General features: G+C 47.8%; 1 protein-coding gene and 1 long non-coding RNA gene across 4 annotated transcripts in view; one reads left to right on the top strand and one right to left on the bottom strand.

Annotated features, from left to right (window-relative positions):
* MYO1D (myosin ID) overlaps positions 1-21,747 on the bottom strand; it is a 341,376-nt gene that overhangs the window by 261,365 nt on the left and 58,264 nt on the right. The gene's annotated exons all lie outside the window — the stretch shown is intronic.
* On the top strand, positions 1,904-19,978 carry LOC138846168 (uncharacterized). Of its 2 annotated transcripts, none has more exons than XR_016223850.1 (2): positions 1,904-2,014; positions 10,222-19,978. It is a non-coding gene; the product is annotated as an uncharacterized LOC138846168 (long non-coding RNA). The 2 variants fall into 2 exon arrangements; XR_016223851.1 differs by lacking the exon at positions 1,904-2,014 and adding an exon at positions 9,419-9,571.

Below are 21,747 nucleotides of genomic sequence, written 5' to 3'. Positions count from 1 at the left end.
CTAGTCCTGGCTGCTCCTCTTCCAATACAGCTCTCTGCTATGGCCTGGGAAAGCAGTAGAAGATGACCAAGGTGCTTGGGCCCCTGCACCCATGTGGGAGACCTGGAAGAAGCACCTGGCTCCTGGCTTTGGATTGGCACTGCTCCAGCCATTGCAACCATCTGGGGAGTAAACCAACAGAAGGAAGACCTTTCTCTCTGTCTCTCCCTCTCCTTGTCTGTAACTCTATGTCTCAAATAAATAAATAAATAAAATCTTAAAAAAAAATCTTTCTCTGTTTCTACAATACAACACGGACTACACGGAGGACAGCACAGAGCACACCAGGAGCACAGCGGCCCTCACTTGTCAGGAGCTGCATAGGAACCGCATGCACTAAAGAGATGGGAGCTATCTGGGTTCTGATTTAAATTTTTTTTTACTGAGGAATTTCACCACATCAAGCTACCTTCCTGGTTAAAGAAAATAGAAACAAACATAACAGTTTTCCTCAGAAAAAGACTGTCAATTAAGATTCAGGCATTTGATTAAAAGAATCCAGGGAAGGTGCTGCCCCCTTTCCCGTGTCAGCGCGTGTGTACATCACAGAGGCATATATAGTATGGCATACCAAGCACCCAGGAAGGACAGGCACAAGGAGCTGGACCAGAACCCAAGAACGAAACTTTCCTATCAATAATACAATGACAACTGCAGTTTTCTCCTGGAATCAATACTATAATTTCCCTAACATGAGGTTCAGTTTTATGTATCTATTCCACTTAAAAATGATCTCTCAATATGGGAACCATTTGGCTACCTGGCCTGCGTGGGGAAGTAGCTAACTGTGCTCTGCCTGAGCCAAGGAGAAACCCCACTGGTAGAAACACAAGCTCACACAAATGCACGGCAATCAGGCATGTTAAGTAACAGTATGAACTGCTTGACCTACAGCAGAGAACCCTCTTCAAAGGTGGCCAAGAAGTCAGTCTCGCGGACGTTGGGGGACTTGAGCTAAGCAGGGCAGCTTTAGGATTCGCATCCCTCCTATGCAGGGAGGAAGCCTCCTCACCTCCCAGGGCCCTGGGGTATTCCAGCGGGGGTAGGGTCGCTGGATGACAGGGGGCCTGTCAGCACACCTGCCATTTTTTAATAAGTGACGGAAAACCTTATCCATATAACAGCACTACTTTGTAAAAACTGGAGCTCCCTATCCCAACACATAGTGAACTTGTCAGCATTGATGCTGCTGAAGTGAGGATTTCCCAGGTGACACTGCAAATCTTCAGGTAGCCCTATCAGCAGCTTTTGGGGGACAGGCCGGGTGCTCACCGTGACGGGAGATGTCAAAGGGAGATAAACGGGTAAGGTCAAGAACAGATCATTTCCATTTCAGTTTACTGTAACAACATCTGTTTCAAGCTCAATGAGCAGGTCACATGAAATTAATACTTACCGTGTATCTACTCTGTGCCTAGAACTGTGTTGGATGCTTTTCACATACGTTGCTAATCCTAAACTTACCAAGTATGAGTAGAAAAATCCTCCCAAACCCTCCGTTGTTACGCTGCATGCCTCGTTTAGAGCTCAGGTGGAAATCACCATTTACTGAAGTCGATCACTTAACCCCAGTTGGGAGGAACCAGAAGGACAAAGCAAAGCCCTCACGGCCTGGGAAGGGGCTCTGTCTCCACCGAGGGATGGATCTGGTTTCCCAGAGGCTCCCAAGTCATGGGTTTAGCTTTTGCGTCTGTGCAGGTGAACTAACACCCACCACAGAACTGAGCAGAGCCGGAAAACCAGTGAAGACAATCACTGAAAGAATGAATGGCCACTGCCCTGTCTCTTTCCTTGGCTCTCTGAGCCGGAAGTCTGTAGCATCCTAAAGAAACCCACATTTCCTCACAGGAAGCTCCTGCTGCTTTCCACATTTAGCACTATCCTGACACTGCTCACCGTCAGCATTCTCTCGCGGCTTGAGAAGAGTGTGCATGGACAGACTTCTAAGGACATCTGAGGTCTTTTCAGTTATAAGGTGAGTGGAGGGCCTCCCTTCCCAGTCATGCTGGACTTCTGCCTTGGGGGCAGCCATGCTTGGGGACTGCACACGCTGGGCTGCTGGTGCGCTCACCATTGGGATGCAGGATTGTCAGGAGGCACACGGAACTTTCCCAGGGCTGACCCGGGGATGCTCTAACTCCCCGGTGCCAATGTGGGACGGCACCCCCGTGTGAAACCTCAGAAGCTACTCACTGGAGCCGCGTTGGCACACAGTAATTGTGGTAAGAGGGGAGCTCAATGTGGAGGTCTTTAAAGAAGACGTGAAAGGTGGAAGAGGGACAAGCATGTGGCACAGTGGGTTAAGCTGCCACTCACAATGCTAACATCCTGCCTGGTGTGAGTCCCAGATGCTCTATTTTTGATCCAGCTCCCTCCTAATGCACCTGGGAAGGCAACAGCTGATGGCTTGAGTGTCTGTGGGAGATGAGGATGGAGCTCCTGGCTCCTGGCCCAGACCTGGTTGTTGTGGCCATTTCAGGAATCAATCAGTGGATGGGAGATATTCTGCCCCCCCCTTAAATAAATAAATAAATCTTTTTAAAAAGGTGAAAGGCATCAACGACTACAACTCTGCAGTACTTAATCTATGAATGATGCTTGAGATGTTGCCGTTTTCCTCTATTGTAATCAAGTCTCCTGAGATGCCGTGAGCCAGATTCCTTTTTATTTTTACTTATTCCTAGTACGTGGCTGTGGGACCCAGGGGAGTTTTTATGAAGGAAGGAGACACCTGGAACCATTGAACAACTCATTACTAAAATCTCAAAGTATGAAATGGGCCCACGTTCAGATGACAGAAGTCAACACAGTCCAAAGAACAAATGCAACCAGGATAACCGCATCCTCCGCTTATCCGGCCAGCCAGTCCTTTTCCACTTATGAAAATACCCGAGTGCTGTCTCTGCTCAGGAGTACCAGACATCAGGAAGTGAGCTAAGAAAAGAAGAATGTGGTGGCAAAGAAGACAGTCAAAAACTGAAAACAGATCAACTACACTAGGAAATGGAAAAAACAAATAATTTCCCCAACGTTTTCCCCGAGTTCTTCTAGCAGAAATTAAACCTTTTTCTTTATTGCTAGATCACACTGAGAAAGGAATTTTTGTAGGTGGATTGGTTGCCAATTGCCGACCAATGCCGGGGGTATTTGCTTTGCGTCTGAGCTTGGCCCAGGCACCACCGCGGGCAAGCTGCAGGCGTTGGTGAGGGATGCTGACCTCACAAAATGGCTGTCCTTGCGCTTAACCTCAGTGCCAGGGCCACAAGCACTTGCTCTCCACGTATGCTAGCCCACAGTCTCACAGCCACGAAAGGCAAGCTCCGCCTACTGCTGTGTGGCCTCGTTTCCACATCTGTACTTAAAGAAGCTCCATCAGCCTCTGTGGATAAGGACTGAAATTAGACAAGGGGACTGAGCAAATGGAAATATTAATGTTCTTCTTTTAAAATTACAGGAAACACTGTCTCAAGTTTTTGCTTATAATTCATCTGAGTGTGTAAAAACCAAGCATCTGGCCAGCATGGCCAGTGTCTTTGGCAAAACCATGGCTGAGGACCGGGCTGGCGCACTGGGAGCGAGCTAGGGGTGTGGCTGGGGGTGCTAGGAGGTGGCTAGGATGTTTCATTCCTCTAGGAGGTAGCTAGTGTCATGATGCACTAGTCACAAACGGGAGGATGCAGAAGATAAGCGAACACATGGAGGACAACGAAAGCCAGGTTTTCCCTGCTTCAGAAGGAAGTTACAAATATGGAAGAGGGAAAGCTGAAAGAAGCGTTTTGGTGTTGGACTGAGGTGGGAGGTGACAGCATGAACTCATGACAGCTCATACACAAAGAATCAGGTAGACACGTGCACGTGCACACATCCACTGGCTGCTTGCACTGTGAATGTTGAACGCAGTGACATGCCAGCTGTAAGAACCATCCCGCCTCCCAGATCTTGACCCCTATATGCCACAGTCCCCCTAAAGGAACCGAGGACTTTTGGAGAAAGGACTGATTCCCCTACCAGGATAGGGAAAGCATGAGATGAGCCTGGAATATCTTTTTTTTTTTTTTTTTTTAGAAAAAAATATTTTTATGTTATTCATTTGAAAGGCAGAGTTAGAGAGAGGGAGAGTGAGACAGACACTGGATTACTTCCCAAGTGACCCTAACAGCCAGGACTGGGCCAGGCTGAAGACAGGAGTTTCCTCCGGGTCTCTCATGTGGGTACAGGACCCCAAACACTGGGCCATCTTCTGCTGCTTTTCCTAGGCCATTAGAAGGGAGCTGGATTGTAAGTGCAGCAGCTGGGACTCAAACCAGTGCCCATATGGATGCCAGCACTGCAGGCGATAGCTTTACCTGCTTATGCCACAACGCCTGCACTGGGAATATCTTAATGAGCCAAAAGGTAGAGAAGCTCTCCAAGAATGACAGGTGTCATGTCAAAGGACACTGCAGCCAACTGAAAGGGGCCCCTGCCATCTGAATCTTGGATAAATACCCATGGTTTAGATTATTAGGAAAAAGAAGGAGAAGGAGTTGCATCCTTGTCTTTGTTTGCCATCGAGGCTGCGAGGACTCGAGCCTTTGTCCTGAGACACGCAGCATTGATTTCAAGGGAGGTCAGGCCCCATGGGAATGAACTGGCACAAATCCATCATCACAGAAGGACAAACAGCTCAAGTCTGTGCTTTGCTGACAGAAAGGCTGCTTGTTTAAAGCACCTACCACATGGGTGCCTACCCATCGGCACACACCTATCTACTTTGTTAATAAGGTCCTCTCCTTTACATACGGAGAAGCAACACATTCGTTTATACACTATTATGTCAGGGCATCCACAGCTGAAGGCAAACTGTTCAGTTGTTAATGTACACAAAACTATTTTTCCACATTTTATTCTTAATATCAGCTACAAGAAAATGGTTTTTTTTCCTGCAAAATAACTTGTAAAACATGGGATCAGTTAGGTTGGCTTTAAATTTTCCCTTTCCTCCATTTCTGACTAAAAAATAAATCACTTGAGGAGAAATCTTTCTCACTGTTGAAAATCTGTGGTTGAGAGCTGTGACTTTCAAAAATAATTTTCATGTTGAAGTAATTTCAAGCTTCGAAGCTGTCAGAAGACCATTTTTAAAAAGTTCCTCCACAGCCCTCACCCGGAGGATTCCACACTGTCAACACATTTCCTATTTGTCTCACTCTCACATTACACATGTGTGCATGCAGGTGCACGTGCGCGCACACACACACAAGCACACAGGAAAGGCTGGAGTTTTCCTTCCAGCCTTTGAGGTCTGGTGGGCAAATCACGCCATTCCTGTCACCAACCTAAGAAGCCCACGGAAGCCAGGTGGGGAACGCATGCAAGTGAAAGGGAAAGGACTGAGGTCCACTCGGGCACAGCAGGGACTGTGACGCGCCTGTGCCGGGACGGACGGGGCAGCTGCCACACTGCAGGCGGCTCTGTTCCCAACTGTGGCCCACGTTATGCCAGAACTTCTGATTTTTTCGAGAGAAGCTGGAAAAAAATGGATTTTTCAGGAACATCATCCAAATGGGACTAACATTGGAAACCAATAAAATTGGTTTGAGGGGGAAAAAAATCTAAGCTGTATACAATCTATTGCACTTCTAGCTGCCAGGTGTGATAATAATAATTCTCATGTAATTTCTGGTCATGACTAATCAGAGCTCTAACACCATAAATAGATAACACACAGTGTGTAGAACAATGGGGAAAAAAATGACCCAACCCCAAGGACCCTGCAGTCAATTCTTTTGCAAAGGAAGTGACGCAATATAAACTACACTTGCCTGGCAGGGATTGCTTCCAGATTACAAAACAACATCTGCAAAACAGAGCTCTTAAAGGAACGCTTATGGACCATCCCCCTTACAGAGAACCAGCGCAAGCACAGTAACTACCAGGAAAACTGTGCTGATCCCAAAGAACAAAGACCTTTGGTTTTCAAGTTTTTAATATTTTTTTTTTTTTAAAAAAGAACATTAAAAAGGGAGTTCCCTGTGCAAAGGCTGATGGCACAGACTGGTCCAGCACTACATCTCAGTATTTATTCTTACTAATGCGTATCACCAATGTTGATGTTCACCACGGGGCTTACGCAAGAGACTGTCATTACTAATACAATTGATCCCACTTCTCCTGGAAGCAGCTGATCATGCTTTGAGAAACAGTGCAAGTCCCATCTCTGTACGGCCTCCCTGGGCACCGCTAGCCTGACGTGGTCTCAGGACAATCGTCATCTCTGCAGCTGATCTGCCAGCTAATGGAAGCGGCACCAAGGCACTCGCCCACAACCCTGTTAAGCTCCTGGGTGTTTCCACACTGGTTTCCACAGTTTATTCTCCAAGAACAGTGTTACTCCAGGTGTCCCAGGCTGTAAGCTGTTTGGGGCTTGCTCTGTGATGAGCATGGGAACGGCGTTTTGAGGGTTTTGCAGCATCATGGGGACAGGCAAGAGCCAGATCAGTGAACTCATTTTGTCAACAAAGTACAGACCAGCTTGGATGCTGTCAAGCTCTTGTGTTGAGGCCACGTGGGACACAAGCTGGGGATCAGTCACTGCTAGTACCATGTTACAGAGGGCAACATTTAAGGACAATATATCAACTCTAACCCAAAAGCAAGTGAAAAATCAAAGACTATATAAACATTTGTTAACTGTTATATGCTTACAGCATTTTCATTGTCAATAAAGCCCATCTTGCAATGTTTAATTTAGCATTAATAGCTAAATTAGGTGCTATCCTGTGACTATGTCCCATCCCCTTAATACACTGAAACAGAATCTGCTGAGGATGGGGGGGGGGGACCCTTTGGGTGATAACATTATCAGTCTCTACCCATAAAAAGGGGTAAGGACCCCTACATGAAAAACCCAAGGGTGCGGGCTGGTCCCCTCTGCCGTGTGGAGGCAGCACTTAGGAGAAGTGAGCCCTCTGCAGGCACACTCTTCCGGGGCCTTGATCTTGGACTGAGCAGCCCCCAGAACTGTGAGCAGTAAATTGCTGTGGCTTGTTGGAGACCAGCCCAAGGGCCTCTGTATCAGGAGCCTGAACAGACTGAAACACCACGGGAGGAACATGTACAGTATTTGTTTATAGTCCTAATTCAATTCTAGGCCTAATCCTTTGTAAACCAAACATCACCGACTCCTCTGTCCCTACAAGACACAGACACACGTCCAGTCACGGTCACCCCAGTTAGGAGGTGGAAACTTGTCCAGGGCAATGAAGACCAAGAGCTCATCCTGGACTCCACTCGGACCTCTGATTTCCTCAACACTAAGCCTGGTCTTGGAGTCAAAACTGACGGCAAAGTGCGCTATTTGCAGAGATGACTAACCAAACAGGCAATAAAACCGTAAATTAGACAACATTTACATGTAAGACACAAAGAAATAACCTCAAAACCAGAAGAATTCTCGAGAAAAAGTACTGACCTCAGAAGCTGATATTCAGGAAGCGGCCTAACCAGGAGCAGGGCAGGGCAGGGCTGGGCTGCTGCAGGAGCCCCCGCCTGGCATCTGCAGAGCTTTTCCCAGACCCCGTGCTCTTCCCTGGGGTTCCAGAAACCCTCCCGGGGAGACACACAGCACAAACCGTAAGTCTCAGGCCCTGTACTCTCTTTAGTCTCAGGCCTGTGCAACACGAGGATTAAACTGCCCTCCTGGGTTTGATGCGAGGCAGAAGTTCATGATTTAGAACAATAACCTTTATCCCATGGCCCCTAAGCTGTCGTGTTGTTCATTCTTCCATTAGAGTTACGTACATTTAGTATATATCCCATTTGCAAATTAGAATGTCTGGCTTTGTAGAAAGAGTACATTAACCTGTAAAAGTGAATCTCTGGGGGCTGGCGCAGTGACACAGTGGGCTAAGCTTCCACCTGTGGCGCCAGTATCCCATACAGGAACTGGTTTGAGTCCAGGCTGCTCTTCTTCTAATTCCACTCTCTGCTAATGGCCTAGGAAAGCAGTAGGAGATGGCCCTAGTCCTTGGGCTCCTGTATCTGCACTGGAGACCAGAAGCTCCTGGCTCCTGGCTTCAGATCGGCACAGCTCTAGCCATTGGGGCCATTTGGGGAGTGAACCAGCAGAAGGAAGACCTTTCTCTCTGTCTGCTCCTCTCTCTGTAACCTACCTCTTAAATAAATAAAAAATCTTAAATAAAAAAAAGCAGATCTTCATATTTTGAATGCCTGAAGAGATTAATGCATTGTTTAAATACTTCTCTGAGGAATAAGGAGTCTAACACATTACTGCATTTCCACAGTGCACGGGCTGTTTGGCTGCCAGGGGACGCTAGCTAGTCCCTTGCTGGTTCACTGTGAATGAATGATTTACTGCTTTGCCTGCCCAGGAAAGGAGTGGGGCAGTCAATGCTGAATGGCATTTCCTACTTTATAAAGCTGGCAACATGCAGGGCTTAACGAGACAGCACAAGGAAATACAAATAGAGGTGGGTTTGAGATGCTCACTGATCCCCAGAGATCACAGACACAGTCACAGAGAGGGCTACAACTTAATTTCACTGAAGGTAAATTAACAGTGGCATGGAGGATTTCAGAGTCAATTTAAATCAGACTGAAAAAGCCCACAAAAATTAATATACAAGAATTGCGATGCATGCTAATAGGAGGTGAAGACTACATTACAGTATTTGAGACTGTTTTAATATTCCATTAGTATGTAGAAAATATAAAAAATAATGATGAAAATACTAAGCCACCTTTAGTCTTGCTCTCTAGGAATTCCTACTATCAACAACTTCATAAATGTGGGGCCAGCGTCGTGGATCACTTGGTTAATCCTCTGCCTGCAGCGCCAGCATCCCATATAGGTGCCGGGTTCTAGTCCCAGTTGCTCCTCTTCTACTCCAGCTCTCTGCTGTGGCCCGGGAGGGCAGTGGAGGATGGCCCAGGTGCTTGGGCCCCTGCTCCTGCTTGGGAGACCAGGAAGAAGCACCTGGCTCCTGGCTTCAGATCAGCGCAGCATGCTGGCCATAGCGGCCATTTGGGGAGTGAACCAATAGAAGGAAGGAGACTTTTCTCTCTGTCTCTCCCACTGTCTATAACTCTACCTGATAAAAAAAACAAAAACAAAAACAAAAACAAAAAACTTCATAAACGTCCTTTCTGGAAACTTTGAATGCCCATACCCCATGTATGTATATTTACTTTTGAAATAATTCATGTAATATGTATATCTTTAGATAAATGCTCCATAAGATATACAGCACATAATCTGAGCTATGCGGCTTTTATTCATACGTCTTTTATCCCACAGCAAAGCCGGGGCCATCTGTCCCCTCGTAGCTCCACCCCTTCCTGCAGTTAGCCAGGGCCTAGTCATCGGTTCCGGCCACCGGCTGTGGGACGCACACATCTGGGCCAAGGCAGAGAGGCTGGTGTGCACCTGCTGGCGAGGGAAGCCCTGTGCTTGGGATGGTAGCGCCGGAAGCCGGGAGCTGCCTGCCTGCTTTGCCGCTGCTTGGAATCTCCCAGATGAACAGGGGATTTGGTGAGGAATAAACTTTTCTTGCCTGAAGTCACTGAAATTTGGGCTTTGGGTATAACTGTAGCAAACCTGCCTTAATCAGAACATGGGCAGTCCTTTACAGTAGCATATCTGCAGGCCTAGTTGTTCTAAAGCAGAGCAGATGTGTGATAACTGATGTACCTGCCCCCACCTATGGACTTCTAGGTTGCTCCTAGGGTTAATGTTGCTGTTGTTACAATAAACAATGTTATCACTAACACCCTTTTACTCACCTGCTTGCTAACACATACCCAAATGCTTCTGGGAGGTGTATTCCTTGAAGCAGGATGGATGAGTCACAGAACAGCACACTTCTCTTAAAATTTTAAAGATTATTCAACAGTGCTCCTCTATCCACGGGGTATGTGTTCCCTGACTCCCGATGACTGCCTGAAACCACACATAGTACCTACTCTATAGTCTATGTTTTGTTCCTCCGATAGTTTAATTTATAAATCAGGTGCACTAAGAGATTAATAATAACTAATAATAAGATAATTATAATATACTGCAAGGTCGTTTCCCCCACACCCCCAATATCTCCCTGAACTACACTCACCTTCTTTTCTTTTCTTTTCTTATCTTATCTTATCTTATCTTATCTTATCTTATCTTATCTTATCTTATCTTAGACACGCTGAGGAGGATGACATCAGCTCCAGATGTCACGTAAGGCTGTTACGTACAGGTTCCTGGAACCCAAGCACTGCGATGTCACCACAGCGGATCTGACAGATGCTAAGCGACTGACAGGTGGGCGGCACACACTGTGTACATGCTGGACAAAGGGGCTGTTCACATCCCAGGTGGGACAGAGCAAGGAGGCACAGGATTCCAACCTGGGACTCGGGCATGCAGCACTTTTCATTTAGCATCTTCAGACTACGGCTGACCTGCAGGTAACTGAAACCACTGCGTATCAGCGACCCAAACGTAAATTGTGCAAGTGCAGTGCCACCAAACCTTATTCCACAGCCTCCAGGGCCTGCCTTGGAATGTTTGTGTCCCCAAAGTTCTATGCTGAAATCCAGCCACCAAAGTGATGGTATTTGGAGGTGGGCTTTGGAGAGGGGACCAAATAATGAGGCTGGAGTGCTGGATGCGATCAGGGCCCTTCCAGGCAGCAGCTGGGGAAGTGGGTCGCTCCCCGACCACCACAGAAAGAACCATGCAGGGAGCACTTCGCAACCCAGAAGATGGCCCTCACGGAACCTGACCATGCTGACACCCTGGTCTCGAATTTCTCAGACTCCACAACTGTGATAAATAACTTCGCTGTTTGTAAGCTAGCCAGCTTATGGCATTTCATTACAGAATGCTGCACAGACTGAGACACAGGGATTTTGTCTGTGCCCATCAGCACATTTTTGTATATCTATCTATATACAAATGTGAAAGGTGCTTCCAGAAGCTCAGGGAAGAACAGAATTAAAAGATAAATTTATTTTGGTGCAAAAAGTTTTTGACATCCATGCATATGAATGGTATTCAAAAAGGTGTATTATAAGAAAAAGGATGCAAAGTTTCCTAAATGCTTTACACCAAATTAAACTGTTAATCCCATTTTCCATGAGCTTTTTGAAGTGCCCTACTTATGTAAATATGTGTATGTCTATGGATCTATAGATACAAATACATATGTATGTAAGTATGTATGTACATATATATTTAGGGTGGATTTTGAGAGCTGTTTCCAACATGCCTGTCAAAGAGAGAGCCTGCTTCCTGAGCCCCCATAGGGCTGTTTCTAAAGTAAGAGGCCTTCGTGCTATGCTTCTGTGCTCAGCAATCATGCCTGCTAAGCTCTGGGACGTTTGCATCATCTTGATTGAAGAGGCCCAGCTATAACTGTCAGATGGGCTAAGGATCCACACAGCTTTCACAATAAAAACTCACTGTATTTGAGCTGCCCTCAAGGCAGGCCCAGACTATCAGATGTCTCCCCTGTACCTAAAGGCAGGCAAAGGGGGAGGGAAAACGCTGGGACCCTGTGCAGGTGAGCAGGAGGCAGCCCAAGGTGCCTGCAAACCCTGCAGGAGGTAGTGGCCAGCGCCAGGAACCCAGCTGACAGCAGACTGCATAAGAATTTGCTTGAGAAGGGTAAGGGGGCTGAGAGGAGAGCCGGCAGACAGCAAGGCTGAGGGAGAAGGAAGGGCTGGAGAGCGACTGGCGGGAGAAGCAGAAGGGCAGACACACAAAGCACCCTAGGGGTGACCCTGAAGTTCACAGCCTCAAGGGAGGTGCCAGTGGCTGGGCTCTGCTGAGTGATTATCCCCAGGAGATGCTGGCCTAAACAGTAAACTAACTGATGGGATAAAAAAATGAGCATTCTGGATCACTACTTTAAATGGTTATTATTTCTTGGAATTCTAAGGTAAGTCTATGACTTTTAATTAATATGCCTTTAAGTAACTGTCCACTTCTCACAATTCTGCGTGCTTAGGTGTAGAAGTGTTTTGGTTTGGAAGTTATTTTTTGTTTTTTGTTTGTAATTTGATAATTTTGTAGGCTGAGGGGGTGGGCGGAGCGTCTGCCCTCCTGACACCAGCACTGTGATGCTTCCCCTCCAGGCCAGCCGCTCCCTCGGCCCTGTGACTCTTCCCACTAGGATGTCCCCAGGCTCAGCGGGCTGTCTGTCTGCAAGTTAACAACAACCCTACCGGGTAAACCTGCTCTGCCTGCTGTCCTCAGTCTCCAGGAAAGGCCATCCATGGAGCTGGACAGAGACTGGAAACCGAACACGGCCCTGCCCGGCCGTGGGGTCTCCCAGCCCTCTGCTCAGCCGCTCTCTGGTCAGATTCCCCGTCGTCTCTGCCGCCTGGTTTCCCTGACTCCAATTCTTCCATTTGATTCTTTGTGTCTGATGAGGAAATATTCCAAGCACAGTGGCAGACACGTGTGCTGTCCCCACTTATTGCACCATCCCCCTCCTCTGCTGTGTAGCCCTGAGCCTGGACGGTGTTCACCCCCTGCCTAACCCTGGGCACAGAGGGGAGCGGCCTCCCCCAGCCCGGGAGCCCTGTCCTGTCAGCCATCAGACCCAGGCAAGCATCCCCAGGTCTGGGCAGAGGTGAGAAAAACCCTTATTGATTCAAGAATCAGCAAAGACGTTAAGTTCGGAGTCACATAACTGAGTGGCTGAAGTTACCAGGTCTGACCATGACTCACAATGAAAACCAGTTACTCACTGCTCACAACCCTATGAGTTTCCCTGTCCGGTTCGCATGTGGCAAAAACAAGGACTCGGGAGGTCTAGCACTTGCTGAAAGTTCCAGAGTCAAGGTGACAGTGCCAGGATTCAAACTCAGCAGCGGAGGGTAGAGCAAATGCTCAGAACTCTCTCTGCTGTGCCACCCACGCCAAAGTCACAGGAAGGGAAAACAATGGGGCCATGCATAGCGGTAGACAGACAAGCAAAGTAAAAACAAACAAACAAAAAATTCTAAAGGGAAAATTTAAAGAGTATCCTGGAAGCAGAAAGAGGCATGACAGTGAGAAATGCGGCCAGTGAAGGAGCAAGGCAGAGGGGAGGGGTCTTGACCCTGAGACAGTCAGCAGGATTCCACGCAGGATGTGGGACAAGGGAGGGGACCACAGAGGGCCCCGAGGACATGGGTACTAACGGCCCCTGCTGTGTAGCTGTGCTCAGGAACAGCACTCGGTTTCCCTGCCCTAAGAAGACACCACGTCACTGCTCATGATCAGGAACACACTGTTTGTCCAGCCCCTGAAAGACGCCAGTCCCTGGGCCAGGTGGGAACTGCATATGCACATTATGTCATTTAATGCTCGCAGCAGCCTTAACATGAACAGAACACTCTTTTTCATGAACAATTTCCATGCAAATGTCACCTACAAGTGTGGGGTCATTCAGATCCATTTTCCAATCAATCAGCAAATCCCGTTCGCTCCACCTCAAAAACAGACCCAGCACTCCACCATTTCTCCTGTGGATGGTCTCTGGCACTGATGGTTTCCCGACACTTGGAAAGATACTTCCGCACTGACTCTAGTCTTCCTTAGGGTATCTTCCAATACCACTCTAAGACAAGTTAGAAAAGACCAGGTTCTCACACACCCTCCTACACCTTTGTCTAACAAGTATGGATTGCACTTGGCAATGTGCTGGGGGCTGAGAGTAATCACGTCTGTGATCCTCCAGCAGGGGAGGCTGCCCAGTGCCAGCACCAGAGCACAGGAATTAATGCAGGGTGGTGTCAGAGGGCAGACCAAGGGCCCTTAACCCTGACCGCAAGGGCCTGGGGAGGTGTTTCCAGAAGCAACACCCAAGTTCAGAACTAGACGGGCAGGATTTACGGTGGCGATGGGTGGATGAGAAAGGTTAGGCTTCCACACAAGGGTCACAGCAGGGACAAAGGCTGGGAAGCAGAAGAAAGGGCAAAGTGCACACTCAAAGAATGGCCAGAGGTTGAGGGAGGCTGCAGCAGAGCGCGGGTGACAGCAGAGGAAACAGGAAGGAGAGATGACAAGAGCGGGAAGACAGAGCTGCTTGCTGTCGATGCCTTGCAAGTCATGCCAAGAAACTTAGGCTTTATCCCAAGATCAAGGGACAGTCGCTGAAAGATCTTACAACAGAGGCATGAGGTGCTGACTCTGCACTTTAGAAAGTAATTCTGCCTGCAGCATGGAAGTATTAAGACTGAAGCTATGGAGACCAGTTGAGACAGGTGCACCCATGCGACACTTAACCAATACTGAACTAGAGCACCAAGGGAGTCAGTCATTCACTGACAGAGCAGGAGGAGGTGGGGCTGGTGAGGACAGCCAGGGGTCAGGATCATAAAGAACCGGCCCGAGGCACTGGGAGAAGGCTGAACACAGACTAAGGTTCACACGTTGGCCAGTTTCTCAAAGCAGAGGCACCTGGTGGAAAAGTGACCAGAGTCCGAGTCAGTCATATTAAAAAAAAAAAAAAAATCCTGGCCGGCGCTGCGGCTCACTAGGCTAATCCTCCACCTAGCGGCGCCGGCACACCAGGTTCTAGTCCCGGTTGGGGCGCCGGATTCTGTCCCGGTTGCCCCTATTCCAGGCCAGCTCTCTGCTGTGGCCAGGGAGTGCAGTGGAGGATGGCCCAGGTGCTTGGGCCCTGCACCCCATGGGAGACCAGGAAAAGCACCTGGCTCCTGGCTCCTGCCATCGGATCAGCGCGGTGCGCCGGCCGCAGCGCGCTGGCCGCGGCGGCCATTGGAGGGTGAACCAACGGCAAAGGAAGACCTTTCTCTCCGTCTCTCTCTCTCACTGTCCACTCTGCCTGTCAAAAAAAAAAAAAAAATCCTTGTGTGAACCTCTTCAGTTGATTCCTCCTCTCTCCCCACTGCTCCCTGGACTGGTAAGCACAGACATATGCCCCCATGACAGGGTGTGGGAGGAAGCTGGGAAAAGACAGGCCTCTAACAAGGAGCGCCTTGCTGGCTGCTACAAGAAGTCCTGGAATGGGAAGGACAGTAAGACTGAGAAGCAGCAGCAGACTGCTTTAAATGAAACCACGTTTACAAGTGGGATGCATTAAATTAAGACATAAATTAATCATTCTTGAAATTTTAAATACTCTGGCAGTGCCATGTTGACTATTAAAAGTTGCCTTGGGGTAATGTTAATTGCAGTAACAAATAAACCCCAAACTTTCAGTGGCTTCAACATAAGACACTCATTTGTGACTTTACAGCAGTCCTCAAACTCAGGGGGAGAGGGAGTGGGCCCTTGCTCTAGGAGGTGGTTCAGTGACCCAACAGGAGCCTCCTAGCCTCAATGTGGGACCTCAAGGTCACCTTCAGCATCACAAACCAGCCTGTGGGAGGGGGCAGAGAATGGAGAATCTCGTGGGAGGTTTTTCTGAGTTAGACTCGGGAGTGGCTAGACCTCAAAAATTCCAGTAGTGAGTACACAGTCACACGACCCGGGTGACTGCCAGGGAGGGTGTGCCCCAAATGACAGGAAACAAGTTTTGGTGACGACTTGGAAGTCTCTGGGATGGATGGGAAAATTCTGAGAACTGCAGAGCTTAGCAGTATCTTGAAGAAAGTAGGCATTCAAGTGCTCAAATTATGTTGAAAAAAATGTTTTATGAAAATATATATTACAAGAGTTCCATTTTATTGCATTATGCACCACTAAAAGATTAACTGGTGACTACATAAACTGTAGGGAAAAAGCAGTTTTAAGACCTTGATTTATAGAAATTGATCATTTCAACCCAGATTTTCCTTATTCACTAAGAAGATACCCTTCAACCCCCAAAATACTTACAGTGCAAGAAACATTCCAAACTTGAGGGTCAACAACAATCACAAATACTAATTCTAAAGTACTGCAAAAATCCCTGTGTTAATTAAATGTTCTAAATTTTCATGTTAGCGCCTGTTCTCATAATTTTTGATATAAAGCACAGCCATTATTTTAGGTAGTCCAAGCTCAGGGAAACCAAAAAAAAAAAAAGGCTGCAAATATGGAAGGTTTTCTCCAGAAACAATCTCCATACTCGTAATCTGATTCTCTGAATGGACATGTATATGCCAAGAGAAAGTTTCCTCTTTTACTCATCAGGATAATACTATGTTATTCTGGGGGAAACAAAGAAGCCCCTGAAACCTCCCTGGCCCACATAACAGAGGCTTATTTCTTTCTCACGTCAGACAGTGCTCCTCTACTATACCGATTTGCCAAATAGAATATGTGGCTGGGGGCAGGTGTTGTGGTGTAGCAAGTAAAGCTGCTGCCTGTAGTGCCAGCATCCCACGTGGGCATCGGTTCATGTTATGGCTGCTCCACTTCCAATCCAGCTCCCTGCTAACGCACCTGGGAAAGCAGTGGAAGATGGTACAAGTGCTTGGGCCCCTGCCATCCATGAGGGAGAACCGGATGTAGCTTCTGACTCCTGGCTTAGCCCTGGCTGTTGTGGCCACTTGGGGAGTGAACCAGTAAATGGAAGATCTCTCTCTCTCCTTCCCACCTTCTTTCCCTCCCTCCCAATTTTTCTGTAACTCTGACTTTCAAACAAACAAATCAAGCTTTAAAAAATATATTAAAAATTTTTAAAATACAACATGTAGCCAACAAAGCTGTCATGGCAAAGGAGAAGCAGAAAACTCACAGCACCTCCGCTCTGGGTTCACTGCCCAGGGCTGGCCTGAGATCCCGACCGATCTGTACAGTGGGCTAGGTAACGTGGAGAAGTACTGCCTATTCAGTGCTTGCTGTCTCTTCTGCACCTGTGTGTACCACGTGGTGAAGTACTGGTTACTCATCGCTGGCTGCCTCGGCTGCACCCAGTCCTTCGGTACTTTTCCTACGGGAAATTCAAAACTTTTATTCTGGCATACAGATTAGTTTCTTGTTAAGTTTGTTGATGAGCACCAGTAACTCTGATAATAAAAATGATAAAGTTAAATTTCTGGGCTTGCAGCACTAAAATCCTTTACCCGTGATAACCTAGCAGCAGCTAACAGGATCTCAAAGCCTGTGGGAAGCAGTTCGTTGATTCTGCTTGGTATCTCTGAGCTAAGACTCCCTAAACAAAGCCTCTTCCACCAGTCCAGGAGCTCTCACAGTGAAAAACACCTGCGCTGGGTCCCTGCCTGGCAGAACGCGGGTGCCACTGGGGAGGGGCACTTTTTTTTTTTTGTAATTATAGCCAAGTGATTGCCACCCAGGCCAACTGGTGCTCTAGGAGTGGAGCAAGGTGCTAACAGTGTTAAAGATGAGACCCAGCCCGCCTAGGGGAGGCTTCACTGAGGCAAATGCAGGGCCCAGCAGGACAGGTGAGGGGGAGGACTACAGGTGTTCCGGACCGCGGGAACAGAGCAGATGGTGCGGGAAATGTTCATTATTACTTAGGACTTGACCTTTGACATTTTAAAAATAATTTTTTGGGTTTCCCCCCACCCTGACAGAGCTAGTATAAAAACTGAATTTTAAATAATTCAGTGAGTTTAAATGTGAGTTTTAAATTCAATATGAAAACTCTAATCCCTCTACATTACAAAAACAGGAGTTGGTCTTTCTTCTTCAAATACAACACAATCCCTTTCTGGGGATTTTTTAATAACAGGAAAAAATGACATTTTTAACTAAAAAGAGAAAACAAGGTACAAGAGAAGCCACATTGTTAAAACTTTTGGGTTAATTAAAATGATCATAATTCATCTATGTAACAATTAAGTAACTACAAGGGGAATTTGGGTTTGTATAAAGGTAGAATTAAAAGATAATACACGGCTGGCGCCGCGGCTCAATAGGCTAATCCTCCGCCTTGCGGCACTGGCACACCGGGTTCTAGTCCCGGTTGGGGCGCCGGATTCTGTCCCGGTTGCCCCTATTTCAGGCCAGCTCTCTGCTGTGGCCCGGGAGTGCAGTGGAGGATGGCCCAAGTGCTTGGGTCCTGCACCCGCATGGGAGACCAGGATAAGCACCCGGCTCCTGGCTTCGGATCAGCACGGTGCTCCGGCCGCAGCGCGCTGGCCATGGTGGCCATTGGAGAGTGAACCAACAGCAAAAGGAAGACCTTTCTCTCTGTCTCTCTCTCTCACTGTCCACTCTGCCTGTCCAAAAAAAAAAAGTATAAACTGGGGCTGGTGGTGTGGTGCAGTGGGTTAAGCCACTGCCTGTGACACTGGCATCCCGTATCAAGGTGCCAGTTTCAGTCCTGGCTGGATCCAGCTCCCTTCCTGTGAACGCTTCTGGAAAATCAGAAGACGGCCCAAGCGCTTGGGTCCTTGCCACCCATGTGGGAGACCCAGATGGAGTTCCAGGCTCCTGGCTTCGGACTGGCCCAGGCTGGACCATCATAGTCATTTAGGGGGTGAATCCCCTTGCCTATCACTTTATTGTATTTCAAATTAATAAAAGTAATCTTTAAAAAATCAAATAGAAATATGTAAACTTTATGTAGTCCTGAAAGATACAGGTATGGAAGCATCTTCAAACAACAGCTGCCTTATTTTAACACTTTAGTAACAAGAAGCAACTTGGAACAAGGGTGCAGTTTTACCTTTCTTCATTACAGCCAAAGAATGTATACGCACTTTGCACTTTGTGCACTTTCAAACTAACATTTCCCATTGCATGAAATGACTGCAGTTTAAAACTGGTTTTGTTGGCAACACACAGGAATTATTGCCACTTTCAAGGAAAGTGATCCTTCCCAGCTATAAAGGCCTGAAAAGTTATTACTTGCTTGCAGTTCAAGAACTTTTGAAAATTAATGAAAATTAAAGAATTCTAGTAGAAAAGCCAAGGTTACGCCTCCCTGTTTTCTCTTAGAACCATTTTCAAAGCGCATAACAAGAACCAGCATCTGTGGAGTGGTACCCCACCAGGCACCATGGAGAAAAGCAGAGGTACATTATCACTTAATCTTCACAACAACCTTATTCCCCCGAGAGCTCTTTAATTACAGATACAGAAATGGAGACTCCCAGAGGCAGTGAGAGCTTGCCCAAGGTCATGCAAGCATTCCACGGAGGAGCTGAGATTCACCCAAGCACTTTATCTCTAGTGGCAGTGCACTTAACCTCACCTCCATCCTAAAACTATGCTGTAAACAAATCTTAATTATGCCAAGGTTCAACACCGGGTCTCTGCTGCCCCATGGAGGGGTAGCCCCACATGAAGGCCCCTGCACCCTGAGCTGAGGCCACGCTGCTACGCGGGCAGGTGCTAGACGGACGACTGAAGACCCTTGCAGCTCACAGATCGACAGTGGGACAGGAAGGTTCCTGCCTTCTTTTCTAGAACAATCACTGAAACCAAGACCAACGGAGGAAAGGAGTACAAAGTACAAGCCTCCCTCCTCTCTAGGTGGGTTTCAGAGCCCAAGGGAACACTGTAACACATACTTTGAAGTCAGAAAGACCTTCCTCCATCACTTGTGCATGAGGAGCTCATCTCCGAGCCCATGTCCTCACCCCTAAGTGAGGGCATCATACCACTTGCCCAGACTCCTTGTGAGTACGACAGGAGCCTGAGACTGCAAAGCAACCCTGGGCTCCAGCTCTATTTCTGAAAGAGATGATGAGGCCAGGAAATCTTTAACATTCTCTCCAGCTATAAAATTGCATGAAGTGGGGCTGGTGTTGTGGCATAGTAAGCTAAGCCTCTACGTGCAGCACTGACATCGCATATGGGTGTCAGTTTGTGTTCCAGCTGCTCCTCTTCCAATCCAGATCTCTGCTATGGCCTGGGAAAGCAGTGGAAGATGGCCCAAGTCCTTGGGCCCCTGCACCTGTGTGGGAGACCCAGAAGAAACTCCTGGCTCCTGGCTTCAGATCAGCCCAACTCCAGCTGTTGGAAGTTCCAGTGGATGGAAGACCTTTCTCTCCCTCCCTTTGTCTGTAACTCAGCCTTTCAGTAAATAAAACCTTTAAAAAAAAATCACATGAAGTTTTTATTTTTAGTTTGAAAAAACCAAACAAACTTAAAAGCTCAACCAGAATAAAAAGAGAATTCTACCAGGGAAGTTGTGGTTACCTTTTCCTTGATTTTTCCTTAAACTGGGGAAGAAGAAGGAGGAGGAAGGGGGGAGGAGGAAGGAGGAAGAGGGAGGAGAAAGAGAGAAAGGAGGAGGGGAGAAGGGGGAGGGGAGGAGGAGAAGGAGGAAGAGGAAGAAGATGATGACTACGAGGAAGGACATACCTGGAAAGCTTTCAGCCTACAAGCAGGAAAGCCAGCAGCTGCTGGAAAGTGATGGTGACTGGTTATTCACTCATCCTGAAAGTGTCTGCTGTGGACACAATCGCACCGCAGGAAAACATGACATGGCGAAAAGCAACCCGAAGTGACACAGCACTAATCCTTCATCATGCCGAAGTCAGTTTCATGGGGTTTGGTGTGTGTGTGGCTACTCTGGTTGAAGACAGGAGGGCTGTGTCAGCTGGGTTGTGTGCAGGGAAGCTGGCTGTGAAGAGATACAGGAGCCCCCGGGTAGGAACCGCAGGATCTAGGACGGAAGGGCTATGTCCCAGTCTGTCTCTCTCCTCCCACACAGGTCACCCCCTCCCTTGGCAGACGATGGTTTCTGCCTTGTATGCAGCCGTGTCTGCTGTGGCCCTCTGCCATGATTCTCTCCAGCAGGTGCCGTCCACACTGACTTCACACGTGTTGACACACACATGTGGACCTCTCTGCAGGAATGGCCGTCCTGCTCTCAGACTCCTTAGAGAGCAGTGCTGCCCAGAGGAGCGACCGCTGACCACTGCTCCGGCTCCTCATGCCTCACCTTTAGTTCCCATAGGAACACTTCCGGTCGTTTGGTTTCCTGCTTCCAAATTTCTAATAGAATGACGATAATGGCTACCGCTCATGGAGCTCCGAGTGTGAGCTGGACACTATTCTCAGCACTTGAGGTGGATGAACTGTTTTTATTTTTCTAAAGGACACAATACGGGAAATAACATAAACAGAGCAGAACAGTGAGGGACAGCGAGCCTCCAGTGACCTGCTTCAGGTTACACAGCCAGTTAGCAGCTGAGCCTAAATGTGAACCCACATGACATGCGTGGTGCTGAACACTGGCTGAGCTAAGCTTTTGGAACCTAGCTGCAGGCTGTCGTTAAAACACGGGCTGCTTGGCTTTGGAGTAAGTCCTATCCCAGCTGGGGCTGGGTGGGAGCAGAGGGGAGTGGGGGATCAAAACAGGGCCACTGTTCAGCAAGGCAACAGGAAGAGCGGTTTTCTCTTTAAAGAGGTAGGGGGAAGACGCAGAGCAAAGGGAACCCTCGTACACTGTCAGCAGCAACACAAACTGGCACGGCCATGATGGACAAGAGCACGGAGGCTCCACTGAAACTTGCAAGTAGAACTAGCATATGATCCAGCAGTTCTGCTTTTGAGTATATATATCCCAGGGAAGTAAACTCTCTATCTGGTAAAGATATCTGCACTTCCGTGTTCACTGCGATATCATTCACAACTGCCGAGATAGAGAAGCCACCCTGAGTGTCTGCTGATGGATGGGTGAGGAAAAGTGGCACACACAGTGGCATACTAGTAAGTCTTCGAAAAGAAAGAAATCTCGGCACTTGTGACAATATGGATGAACCTGGAGACATTATTGTAAATGAAATAAGCTGACAAGAAAGGCAAATACCCATGATGGATCTTACAGCACAGAATCTGAAAAGTAAACAGAGTAGAAGGGAGAT

This window comes from Oryctolagus cuniculus, chromosome 17 (genome assembly GCF_051225735.1).
Source record: "Oryctolagus cuniculus isolate XC-2025 breed Fujian yellow rabbit chromosome 17, ASM5122573v1, whole genome shotgun sequence".
Taxonomy (NCBI): domain Eukaryota; kingdom Metazoa; phylum Chordata; class Mammalia; order Lagomorpha; family Leporidae; genus Oryctolagus; species Oryctolagus cuniculus.
This window is presented reverse-complemented; position numbering and strand designations above follow the sequence as displayed.